The sequence below is a fragment of the Idiotropiscis lumnitzeri genome, unplaced genomic scaffold (assembly GCF_059441095.1).
Source record: "Idiotropiscis lumnitzeri isolate Australia: NSW breed Sydney's pygmy pipehorse unplaced genomic scaffold, RoL_Ilum_1.0 HiC_scaffold_71, whole genome shotgun sequence".
Taxonomy (NCBI): Eukaryota; Metazoa; Chordata; class Actinopteri; order Syngnathiformes; family Syngnathidae; genus Idiotropiscis; species Idiotropiscis lumnitzeri.
The window spans coordinates 575,196-587,508 of NW_028283609.1; the positions used below are offsets into that span (position 1 = coordinate 575,196).

At 39.9% G+C, this 12,313-nt stretch overlaps 1 long non-coding RNA gene across 2 annotated transcripts; it reads left to right on the forward strand.

Annotated features, from left to right (window-relative positions):
* The first annotated feature begins 5,077 nt into the window (after nucleotides 1–5,077).
* LOC148315635 (uncharacterized) lies at nucleotides 5,078–11,906 on the forward strand. Of its 2 annotated transcripts, none has more exons than XR_015840739.1 (7): nucleotides 5,078–5,219; nucleotides 5,874–5,993; nucleotides 6,593–6,727; nucleotides 7,979–8,167; nucleotides 10,462–10,557; nucleotides 11,456–11,672; nucleotides 11,777–11,906. It is a non-coding gene; the product is annotated as an uncharacterized LOC148315635 (long non-coding RNA). The 2 variants fall into 2 exon arrangements; XR_015840738.1 differs by having other exon boundaries at nucleotides 11,520–11,672.
* The last annotated feature ends 407 nt before the right edge of the window (nucleotides 11,907–12,313 follow it).

A 12,313-nucleotide genomic window follows, 5' to 3' on the forward strand; every position in this document is an offset into this window, starting at 1 on the left:
GAGGAAGAGACGGGGGATGTCGCGCGGGGGCGAAACGCCAGGCAAAGAGGAGGCGTGACCACCCCGTCCTCCTGTCCGTTTTTATGGGAAATGTTAGATACCTTCCCAAGAAAATGGACGTGGCACGAGAGGAACTTCCAATGAGCTAGCTTGCTGATGTTCACGGATTCATGGCTAACAGACCTAACGCCGGACACCGTCGTGGAATTTGACGGCTTCCAAATACTACTTGCGGACAGGACACTGGAAAGAGGAAAGAGGAGGGCTGGCTGTGTTTGTTAATGATAGATAGTGTAACCCTAGGCACATCACAGCTAAGGAGCAACTTTCCAGTCGGGACAATGAGCTGCTAGCTGTTAGCATGCGTCCATACTTGACAAGCATCGCGAGTTAACAAGGACGTGCACGTAACAGGTGCGTGAGTAAACTGCTTAAAACTTTGATCGTCATTCAGCTGACCTACAAATTGAGACGCTACAGTCAGTTTGACGTTTTTGTTTGCTTGATTGTGGATTGACATGGAGGAACAAGACAGTGGAAAGCGGACATTAAAAATGACTGAGAAAAGCTGTAGAAGATCACAAGCCTAAACGGATGCAGGCACGCAGGTGCAAATTTGCTCAATTGACCTCCATGCAACGTCAAATTGAACAATTGATGGAGGATGATGCAAATGTTGACGCTGTAAAAAACTGAGCTTCGTGTTTGCTTTAGCGGCATGGAGCAAGAATTTGTGGACCTCAATTCCGGTGTGCAAAATTTAAAGACTGAAGAGGATTTTGCCGATGACCAAAATAACTGGTTTGATCCAAAAAATTTAATTAATGGAAATGTGAGCAATGGAAGAAGGACGTTTTGAAACGTGCAGAGGAAGGATGCAATAAACAAATATCACCTGATGATAGTAGATCTGCATCAACTAACTACACCCATAGAAGTAGAAGTAAAGAATCTAACAGACAGAAGCTCACTTCTGTCAACGTCTTCAATTAAATTAAAGGCTCAAATGGAACGAGCATGTTTAAAGGCAAAGGCTGCTGATTTACAACAAAGGTTGGCACTTGAGCAAGAAGAAGCTGCAATTAAGGCAAAGAAGCAAATGCATGCAATGCAAACGGCACTCCCTGAGTCTGATGCTAAATTGGATGTCTTGAGAAGATATGAAAATACCCAGGAGGATGGTATCCACATTCCTGATGAGTGTGTTACAATTTAAACAAGGAAAAACATTCAATTACCATCACAGCCTATCAGAGCAACAAGCAGTGTTGACCTGAAATGCTCCCACTTCGACTATTCCAATGGCTAGATTTCCACATCAGACAGAAAGTAGAGAACAACAGGGACATGTGCTTGATGGCCTTTGCCAAGCAATCTCACAGCAAGCCAGTGTCGCAGAATACTTAGCAAAGAGTCAAAAAGCATCGCTACTTCCCGAACTTTCCATTCCTACGTTTAAAGGCGACCCTCTGCATTATAAAACCTGTATAGGTGCCATTGAACATGGGATTGAAGGCCGTACAAGTGATAACCGTGATCATCTTCAATTTTAGCTGCAGTATACTAGTGAACAACCACATGAGTTGGTGAAGAGCTGCATCCATATGGAACCTCTGACAGGATATACCAAAGCAAAACAAATCTTGAAGGAGTTTTATGGTGATGACTTCATGATAGCAGAAGCATATTTAAAGGAAGCCATGGATTGGCCAACAATCAAGTCTGAAGATGGTGTTGCACTTCAGTCTTTCACATTATTCCTTATGGGCTGTTTGAACATAATGGCAGATGTTAATTACATGGAGGACTTGGACAACATGGCTAATATAAAGGCATTGGCAAACAAACTTCCATACAGACTTATAGAATCTTGGAGAAAATTTGCCTGCAATCTCCAAGAAAGAACAAATAGAAGAGTGAAGTTTAAGGATTTTGTTGACTTTGTTGACAAGCACGAAAGATTCTATAAAACAGAAAACAAAATCACAACACACAGAAACACCAAAATCAAAGAAAGTCTTCACAACAGTCATTGTGCCCGCTAAAGGAGTGGAAGAGTTTAAACCTGGCTAGTTTTATTCGATGTCCTGCATCTTGTGTCACTGTTATTCTGTGGAATGCTGTGTGTGTGGCTGGTGAAGTTGGAAAAAGAAAGTGAAAGAATGTGAGGTTTGGGAGGTTTTAGGTCGGTGCCTGGCGCAGACAGATACCTCGAGGGGGAAGGGATGCACAAGAAACTGGACCCTTCAGCCACAAGCAGGAGGGGCCACCACTTGAAGAAAGACCAAGAGAAGCAAGCTAAAGTTAACTGCAGCATACACATAGCCAATAGAATCATGCCAGGATGCCTTTGTCTCTGTGTCATTTGCATATTGTGTCTATAAATTAATGCTGAACAGCGAAGACAGAGAGAGCTGTATTGAGAGGGACCCAAACTCAAGTTGTAGATTTGTGTGTTAGGAATAAATCCACTCGTGTGTGAAAATGCCGGCTTCCTGATACCTTTCTATTGCAGAACGAGCGCGCATATTGTTGGATGAGTGAGAGTTGGGTAAAGTCACAAATTGGAGTCAGATTATTAATTTGAGTTTGCATTGGTTTAAAATTAAATTCTAACATTGATTTAAAGATAAATTCCAACACCGCCAAGATGGAAAACAACAAAACCACCACGCCAAAGGCAGAACCTGTTTCAGTGGATGCTATTGCCAAACCATGTGCTAATTGTAATGGAGAGCAACAGTCTCACAATTTGTAAGGAATTTAGGAGAAAGCATCACAAGGATAAGATTGACTTCTTGAGGAGCAAGGGTCTGTGTTTTGCATGTTTGATGCACGGTCGCATTAGCAGTTGCTGGAAACAAAAGCTTCAATGTCAAGAATGCTCTAGACTGCATCCTACAGCACTACACATTGTCCATAAACTTCTGCAAAGAAACAGCCTAAGACGATTGTGAATAGCAGTACCTATTAAGCGCCCTCGTACAAACAACAGAAACCTGGGGTGTCACTGGGGCCTGTAAATAGGACTGCATCCTTTCAATAATTCCGGGATGGGTCAAGGCACCAAAAGGAACCAAGACAGTGACGACTTACTGTCCGGTTTAAAAATGCCCTGACGCCTTTTTTAGACTGAAATAACTTACTAAAGTTTTCGTTTTGTGCCATTCAGAATGGGAGAGGGAGCCAGGAGGCGAAACAGCCGTCTTGCCAGTTCAATCCCGCACACCCTCTGACTCTCACCCTCCGTTCTGCCTTTTTATTGAAACTAACTCATCAATAACTAATCACCAGAAGACAGAAAAGCATCAACAACTAATCACCAAGAGACAGAAAACATCAATAACTCACGGTATAAAGGTCAGTTTAACTAAAGCATCAATAACTAATCACCAGGGACTCCAGCAGGCAGAAAATCATAACCCAAGGTCAGTTTAACTAAACACATCTTCAGGATACGGTGTCTGTGTGTGTGTGTGTTAAAATAACAAGTAAGTGTCTCTGTGTGTGTTAAACATTAATGAGTGTATAAAAACATGATTATGAATACACAAACTGATTACCTATCCTCAGCCCATCTTACATTTCCCCCCTGTTGTGGATTTAAAAATCATGTCCTTACGGCTTTAAGACAGATCATCATAATGAAATCATACAACAGTGTGATCATCAGTGGAGGAGCGAAAACCTCACATTAGGGAAAAATTCCCCTCCTCCCTTCCGGCGTAGAATGAGATCCTCATAATTTGATGACCATCAGGGAATAAAACTTGTCCCTGGGGTGACTTGGTGGAGGCCCTTGCCTCGTTGTAGGAGAGGACAGCCGTCCTTACCTCCCGGATCTTCGTGTATGGTGTGTGTGTGTGTGTGCACGTGTGTGGACAGGGGCAAGAAGTCCATGTGTTTTTACGTTTTAGTGTCCAGTTTGAGTTCGTCATTCTCAACATTAATCAGGTTGTAACGGTACATTTGGGCAACAAACCTACGATTAACCATCATCTTTGTCATAAAAATAATGCAACATGAACAGACTAAACATAACAAAATGAAAACTATAATTATCCCTATATATTGTTTTTTTAAATTCTTCATAGTGGTCATAACATCAATAATTGTTTCATTTTTATTAAAAATTTAAATGCAGTAATGTACTCCAATCAAGGCTGATATTCCTTTGTTATGTACGTCATTAATTTCCAAACAATATCTAATCTTTTTGTTCTGTGGCTTCAACATATTTATCATCTCATCAATATTAGCACCACAGAGTACTGAGTTTCGAGATCCTCACAATAGTCGTTCTCAAAATGATATTTTTTTTTATCAATTTAGCTTTGTTAAGGTAAGATATTTTATTGACAATCTAACATTAATATGCAAAGAACATGTACATTAGTACGAAATGTAAAAAAAAATTGTGGTGGGGGGGGTGCGAATTGTTTTCTTCTTGGTAGGGGGGGCATGACAGGAAATAATTGAGAACCACTGGTCTAGTCACACACCAGCTCGGGTTCATTCCCTACCAGAGAAATGACATTCCATGTCCCCAGAGCTAGGCGCTTTATGTTGCCGGGGATTGGACTGCCTTTGACTGCCTCCTAGCTCAAAGGAAACCCAAATTCTTTGGTCCCGCCCACTGGTAGTGAGCCGAAGCCCTTGTATTAAATAATAAATAAATACATAAAATAAAAAAATTAATAAATTTAAAAAACGGACCGATCCACTGCTTGGGTTAGTTTGACCCACCTTGAGATCCGTTCCCACTCAGTGACAGTGTCTACAAGCCACTGCCACCAGGCCAGTGAACCGACGTCCAGGCAGTGACAAAAAACGTGATCAAATTACATTGCTCATCATAAGGTGTTTGTGAGACGCTCTTTGTATGTTTCCTCAATTAAGACCTGTTTTCCATTGGTGTATTTGAAAAAAGTGGTGAACCTGTTAAATTCACTACAAAACGTTAAGAAGATGAAAGTAATGTTTGAAGGAATATTATTTTTCTATCGACATGCCGGCGGGCGGGCACAGATAGAGAGTGATAAAGCAGCACCACCCGCGCGGGGCGTGCTGACGAAAAGGCAAGCGCTCCTCCTCTCATCGCGTCCTTATTAAGACAGAAAAAAGACGCTGTTGAATTTGACCTATTCGCAGTTCGAGCTGGTGCTTAACGCTGGAGAATATCACCACTTCGAAGTTCGAACTGCTGTTGAAACGGAGAGGTAAGTGTTTTTCGTTTGTTTTTATTCAAAACATGCCTCCAGTGCATTTGTTCATGGTTAGAGATAGTTGTGTGGAAAACACTATACAAAGTAGCACCATGGATGTGGGCCTACAACACTGGCCTAGCAAACATGTGCTCCTACATCGACATAATTGACGAGCTCCAGTTAAGCATTGAATAATTATAAAACGTCATGGTGCTTTTACTCATTTAAAGAACTAAACCGACGCGTATTTTCATCCGGTGGTCAGGTTTGCATTGAATGTGAGCACGAGGGACGCTAGCTTGTTGCGTTAGCTTTGCGGAGCTAACAGCTTGCACTTTTGTTATAGAACAACAGAATGCAAGTACCATGATAATTTCTGTCATTAATTTTTGTGTAAGACACGATGTTCACTGGTTAATTACATGATTCTTAAAGCAAAGGTTACTGTGAATGCAATTTTGGTAAGATTTTTGTAGTCACACTGCATAAATCTGTCTGTTGTTTAAACTTCAATATAAACTATTATGGTTGAAATCGTTAATTGGGATGGAGGGATTGATATTTTTTTAATTTATAATTTATTTTTCTTACACTGATATTGTTAAAACTCCATTTAGCCTATAGTATTAATAATTCTCAACACAAAACTGTCTTTTTTCTTTATAGAATAAACAATGCCTTCCCTGAGATGCAGGAAGTCCCCAAAGCAGGATACTATTGAACATGCAGTCAAGGGTCTGGACAAGACTGCAGAGTTAGAAGCGAAGTATATAAACTCATTTAAAGGTATGATGTTAACGCTTTTGCTAAGATATATTATTGTTTTCTGATAACCAAGCTGACATCGTTTTTTAAGTGGTTATTTTACATTAAGAGTGTCTTGACCTTTTCTTTGTCAGTTTCAAGTTATTTCAGTGAGCGTGAAACCTGATGGTAGGAGTTCGATCTAAATTAAGGCTGTACTTGATGACGCCCTCCGGCATTTTTATACCACAATAGACCGGTGAACAAGTCCGATATTGATAGTCTAGTGTAAAGCACGTTATACGTCACAGAGATCACGTGACGCGATCCAATATGACTGTGTATACAGTGTATGTCATTGTTATGAAACTAAATAATCTTAAAGTTTTTTTTTTACGTAACCAGGTGCCATTGACATTTGTACTTTCAGTCCTAATACATACTGGCTAATGCAATGCTGGAAAATGAATTTTGGCTGGTCTGTTCCTTTAAAATCATAAAGAAGGGCTCTGCTCTATCCCTCACAAGAAGCAATGTTTCAAACCACCCTACATTAGTATAGTGGCCCAAATGAATATGATGACTCCTTATTTGTGTGCTTAAAAATATGACGAAGCTATCTTGATTTCCCTGTTAACTAGGTCGAGGAGTATTTACCAAGGCCCCTTTCAGGAAAGACGACTTTATTCTTTATTATGGAGTACAGAGGAAAATTGATAGATTCTGATAAATCTCAACGCAGGAAGATGGATGGAAGAGGCACTGTCTTTTTGGAGGTGAGGCAAAGATTGAGATGTTATCTTATTTTTGTTTTTATTTAAAAAAATAAACACATACTCATCCCATAAGTGTTAGGGGAAAAATCATTCTCTAAGCAAAAATGTATACCGTATTTTCGCACCCAAAAGACGCGCCGTGTCAAAGGGCGCAACACCTGTTGAGGCCGCTATTTCTGTCTTTGTAACATATACTGGACGCACCGCCTGACAAGACAATAGCACAGCTGCTGTTAGCATAGCATGAACTTGGCAGAGCTGCCCACACTGACACAGCCGATAGCAGCCTACTATGCCCCAATAACATGAGCAATCACCCCATTGTTGCAGCAGACGCCAAGTCTCTATTGACAATAGCTGACAATGGCTCAGGCCAATATTAGGTGCATTGGCAATAGCCTACAAAGCAACGTCAGGGGAGGGACTTGGCTGCTCACCACACTCCTTAGAGTCACGGTTTAAAAAAAAAATAAAAAACTCATCATACAAGCAAACAATGAAACATAGAAATAAGATTAACACAAACATGTATCTCTCATGCCATCAATATACCCAAAAAAAATGAAAATAATACAAAAGCCACTCAGCCTTAGCTAATTCAAGCAATGCATTCTGGGAGCAGAGACCCACAATCCCATAGCTGTTTAGAGAGATTTGCATGGCTGTTTAAAGAGATGTGCTGTTATGCTTTGGACTTTTTGTCTGTTGTCTAAACCTGGGACGTTTCTTGCTTGCAATAACATAAATGATAAGACAGACTAAAACATTGTGGACAGCTGCCCTTTGTCCAGCTTTTTCCAACACCATCACCCAAACATTATAGTCAGATGGTGTATTTGTCACGGTCGATTGTAAGCATGGACAACTCACTCTTTGCCCAGCAGGGTGTGCTAACATGCACTTCCAACAGCTCGTTGATGACAAGGGCTGATGGACGTGAGTGGTACTTTGTCCATTTAATGGACGCATCGACTGACAGGGCGCTTTGTTTGCTTATGACTGCGAAAATACGGTAATTACTTTTATTCATGCGTTGAATCTGTACAAATGAAAATATAGACCATGAAGTCTCAAAGACAAGCTGTTAATAGGGCCTGATTCCAATAGAAATTTATTGTATGATTTGATTTAGAAGATTTAAAAATTGTGGATTTCCTATTTTTATGTTTTGTGTACACAAGATTGTCTCAAAGATTAATTTCTGACATTGATTGAATAATTGTTTTTTTTTTTTTTTAAATCTATTTTAAGTGTTGATGCCGCTCAAGAAGATGGCAGTCTGGGAAGACTGGTTAATGATGACCACATGCACCCCAACTGTAAAATGAAGAAGAAGACAACAGAGGACAGACCACACCTCTGTCTGTTTGCGCTCCGAGACATTGATGTTGGCGAAGAAATAACTTAAGACTATGGACCAGCTGGCCTTGGAGAACACAGGTTTGTAAGATGCATCTTTAAGTACAATAACAGAGCCCACTTGTGGTGTTCTGGTGATGTAGTTTCCAATTAGTTTGGCAATCTAATAAATGTATGTTGAGGTTTCTATGGAAGTTGAACATGCTGACTGACTGGGGGAGTTCTCCATTGTCCACTATCTGTAATTCAAATTTGTGGGTCTGAGTCAAAGTTTGGCTCTTCAGGAACAACGAACTGGTCAGGGAGTGACAGTATTACAAAGTTCTGCGTTACTCTTTTCTGGGCGGTGGCCCTGTTAGGCCATCATATGCCATATTGCAAATATCCCCATTGTGGGACTAATTAAGGACATCTTTATGTTGTGGTTTCCCTACCAGAACCAGCACCAACCCTGTATATTCATGATATAAAACACTGTTTCAATTTGATATTTAGCCTTTCTATACTGTAAAAATAGAAGACCCCAGGCTTTCCTGCGCCCCCTTGCCCAATTGGTGGTGTTCAGGAGACAACCTGGGACTGAAATATCAGTCACAACCAGTGTTGTTTTCGTCACTGATGACTATGACGAAAATACTTCGTTAACGCCCCTTTTTTAATGACGATGACAAGCTAAACGAGGTTCTTTTATGACGAAAACATGACGTGATGTACATGAATTTTTTTCGTTGACGAGACAAAATTGTTAGCATGTGGTTCATAAATTATTTTATGTTGCTTTTAGTGAAATAAAGCCACGACAGTTGCCCAACAAAATGTTTTGCTTCTCTGCTTATTTTGGAGCAGTGAGCATTGATTCCACTGTTGCCACTTTTTTCTGTTTGTAATGAAGAATCCTTTGTAGTCCATCCAAAAGTCTTTGTTATTGGGTGGAAACCTTGAATGCCTTGTTTTAACTCAAATGGACTTAAACCCATCCATCCATCCATCCGTTATCTGTACCGCTTCTCCTCACTAGGGTCGCGGGGGGTGTTGGAGCCGATCCCAGCTGTCTTCGGCAGTAGGCGAGGTACACCCTTGAATTGGTGTCCAGCCAATCGCAGGGCATACATAGACGAACAACCATCCACGCTCACACTCATGCCTAGGGGCAATTAGAGTGTCCAAGCAACTTGCCATGCATGTTTTAAGAATATGGGAGGAAACCGAATTACCCAGAGGAAACCCACGCAGGAAGGCCGGAGCCAGAATCGTACCTACGACCTCAATATTGTGAGGCCATCCTGCTAACCAGTTGGGCCACCGTGCCGCTTGGACTAAAACCTTTGTGAATAAATTGACGAAAACTAGGGTAAAACTTTTTTTGCGTTTCCGTCGATTAAAACTGGACTAAAACCCTTTTTTTAGTTTTCGTTGACTAAAACTGGACTAAAACTATAACGAATTGGGATGACTAAATGTGATGTAAACAAATCAGCACTTTGTCCAAATGACTTGGACAAAATCTAAAATGCCTGCCAAAAACAACACTGGTCACAACACGTGTCTACAGAAGATTAATTGGCATGGGCGAAATTAATTAGTTTTATTTCATTCATGAGCTTATGTTTTGTTTTGGGTGGCTAAGGCTTAAAATGTGTAAAAATCTAATCCAACCTCAAATATAATTAATTCAATAAATTTATGATGCTACTAAAACATCGAAGCAGCCTCCTCCAGGCTTTACAGACTCAGAAATGGAGGTATGCGTATCGTGTACTCATCCTGTCGTGTCTCGAGATGTTAAAATTGCAGTTAGATAGACGTGTGCTGATTAGACAAGACTTCTAATATATCTGGTGTCACAGGATATTTGTCAGTGAATGTGTATGTCTGGTTTGAGGCTCACTCAGCTTTTTCTTGTGTTGTGGGGTCCAGTTGAGTTGAATTGCGTGTCAGGTATGTTGGCCATCTGACACCCAACTGTCAGGTTTGTGTTTGTGGGGACCCCGTAGAGCCATTTTTATTGTTGACATAAATCATAGCTAATCATCTTTTCCTTCATTATCATATGAAATACAGTTAGGAGTTGTATGTGCCTTTACTATGTTATAATCTTAGAACCTACCAGCCACTACAGGTGTCCGACAAGAAGACTTTTGGCTGTCCTGTGCTCCATTGCGCCCCTGGTGGCGTTCAAAAGACAACCTGTGACTGAAATATCAGTCACAACATATCTCTACTGAAGATTAATTGTCATGCGCTAAAGTAATTGGTTTTGTTTCATTCGTGAACTTGTTAGTTTTTGTTTTGGGTGGCCAAAGCCTAAAATGTGTAAAATTCTGATCCATTTTCTTTTTTTAATTCATTAAATTAATATTCAACTTGTTCATTAGGATGGAGGACAACCGACAATGACTGAATCGGCTGAGGTTGATGCCACCAGAACATCGAAGCAGCCTTCTCAAGTTTTGACAGACTCTGAAAAGGAGGTATGCGTATCATGTGGTCATCCTGTCGTGTCTTGAGATGTTAAAATTACAGTTAGATAGACCTGTGCTGGTTGGACAAGTTTTCTAATATATCTGGACATAAATCGTAGCTAATAATATTTTCCCTCATCATCATATGATATACAGTTATGCCTAGTATATGTCTTTACTATGTTACAATCTAAGAACCTACCAGCCACTACAGTTCTCTCATTGGGAGACTTAAGCTTTCGTCAGGTTGTCGACTGCTGCATTGCCCTCTTATTGGCTTTAAGTACACAACCTGTAACTGAATTATCTGTCAGAACAGAACCTATGTGTCTACAGCAGGTGATTTGGCATGTGGATTCTTCAGATTTTTAGAAAATAGGTAAAATTGTGATCAAAAGTTTAAAATGTCTAAAATTCTGGTATAGTTTGCAATAGTATATCTATTAAATCATTTCAAAACTTCTTAACAAGGATGGAGAACATTGGCTGTGACCGAATTGGTTGAGGTTTAGATTACCAGGACCATTGAGCAGCCTCCTCGGGATCTACAAATTTAGGAATGAAGATATGCATCCCATGTTACAATCCTGTTATGGCCCGAGGTTTTGAAGTTGCAGTTACATATTGGGCTGGGCGATATGGCTGATAAGTACATAGCGATATAAGTATTTCATATGGGTCCATCGATACACATTGAATTCTTTTTTTATATTATTTTATTTATTATCGTTTTTATTTTCCAATATTTTCACTGCCCTGTTAAAAAAACATTTAATGTAGTTTTCCTCCCGGGAGCTTTTTGTTACGGTCAATTAATTTTGTTATTACATTATTTTGTCATATCATTCATCAATATTTTAGTTTTTTTTTTTTTTTTCAAATAGAATTAAGACCTTTTTCTGTGCAGATTCCTCTGGGGATTAAGTATTTAATGGGTTCTCAATTTTCTCTTGGACTCTGATGCAACCCAGTCTCCTCCCTTGGACAAAAAATATGGGCTGAATCTTCCTTGGAATAACGACACAGATTCTGACGAATCATTGTCAAATCCTGCCCCTGAACTTTGCGCCTCAGACCCAGACCATATTACTATCCCAAGGCTCAGGAGGACCAAAAGTATACAGGTAAACAACCCATATAGATTTCAGGGAATCTTACAAGCAAATTGCATATATTTTATTGGTCTCCTGCCTTCTATCCTTTATATTTCGTTGTTGTTGTTTTTTAGATTAAAAAAACAGGCTGACTTTGGAATGGATAAGCATTATTACTCCAACTCAGATGACAGTGGAGATGAATATATTCCGGATACAAGTGAGGCCTCTGATTCAGACGGAAGTGAATCTTTGAAAATTGTGGACCCTCTCTTGAAGTCTAAGAATGCCTTCAGAGATTTTTCTCCCACACCACGAATCTCAAAAGCCACCTCAACGCAGGTTGTTAATCAAGGGCGTTCACCCGTTCGGAGGAGTAGCAGCACTGGTGTGATTCTTGAATTCTATGGCTCTTCAAATATTTGTGCAGTTTAACACAAATCATCCAAAATAGAATTCAAGCACATCTGTGACAGAAATTCAAATTCAGAAGTCAAAGAGAGAGAACAAAAAAAAAAATCTAATGCTGCGCTTCTTCCGAAGACATATACTGTAAACATTAAATGTATGTTAGGACAATCTTGAAAAAAGTATTAGAACACCCTTTACTTTTATTTCTTGTTAATTTTATTAACCAAAATATGTCCATTTTTATTACAGATTAATGAATA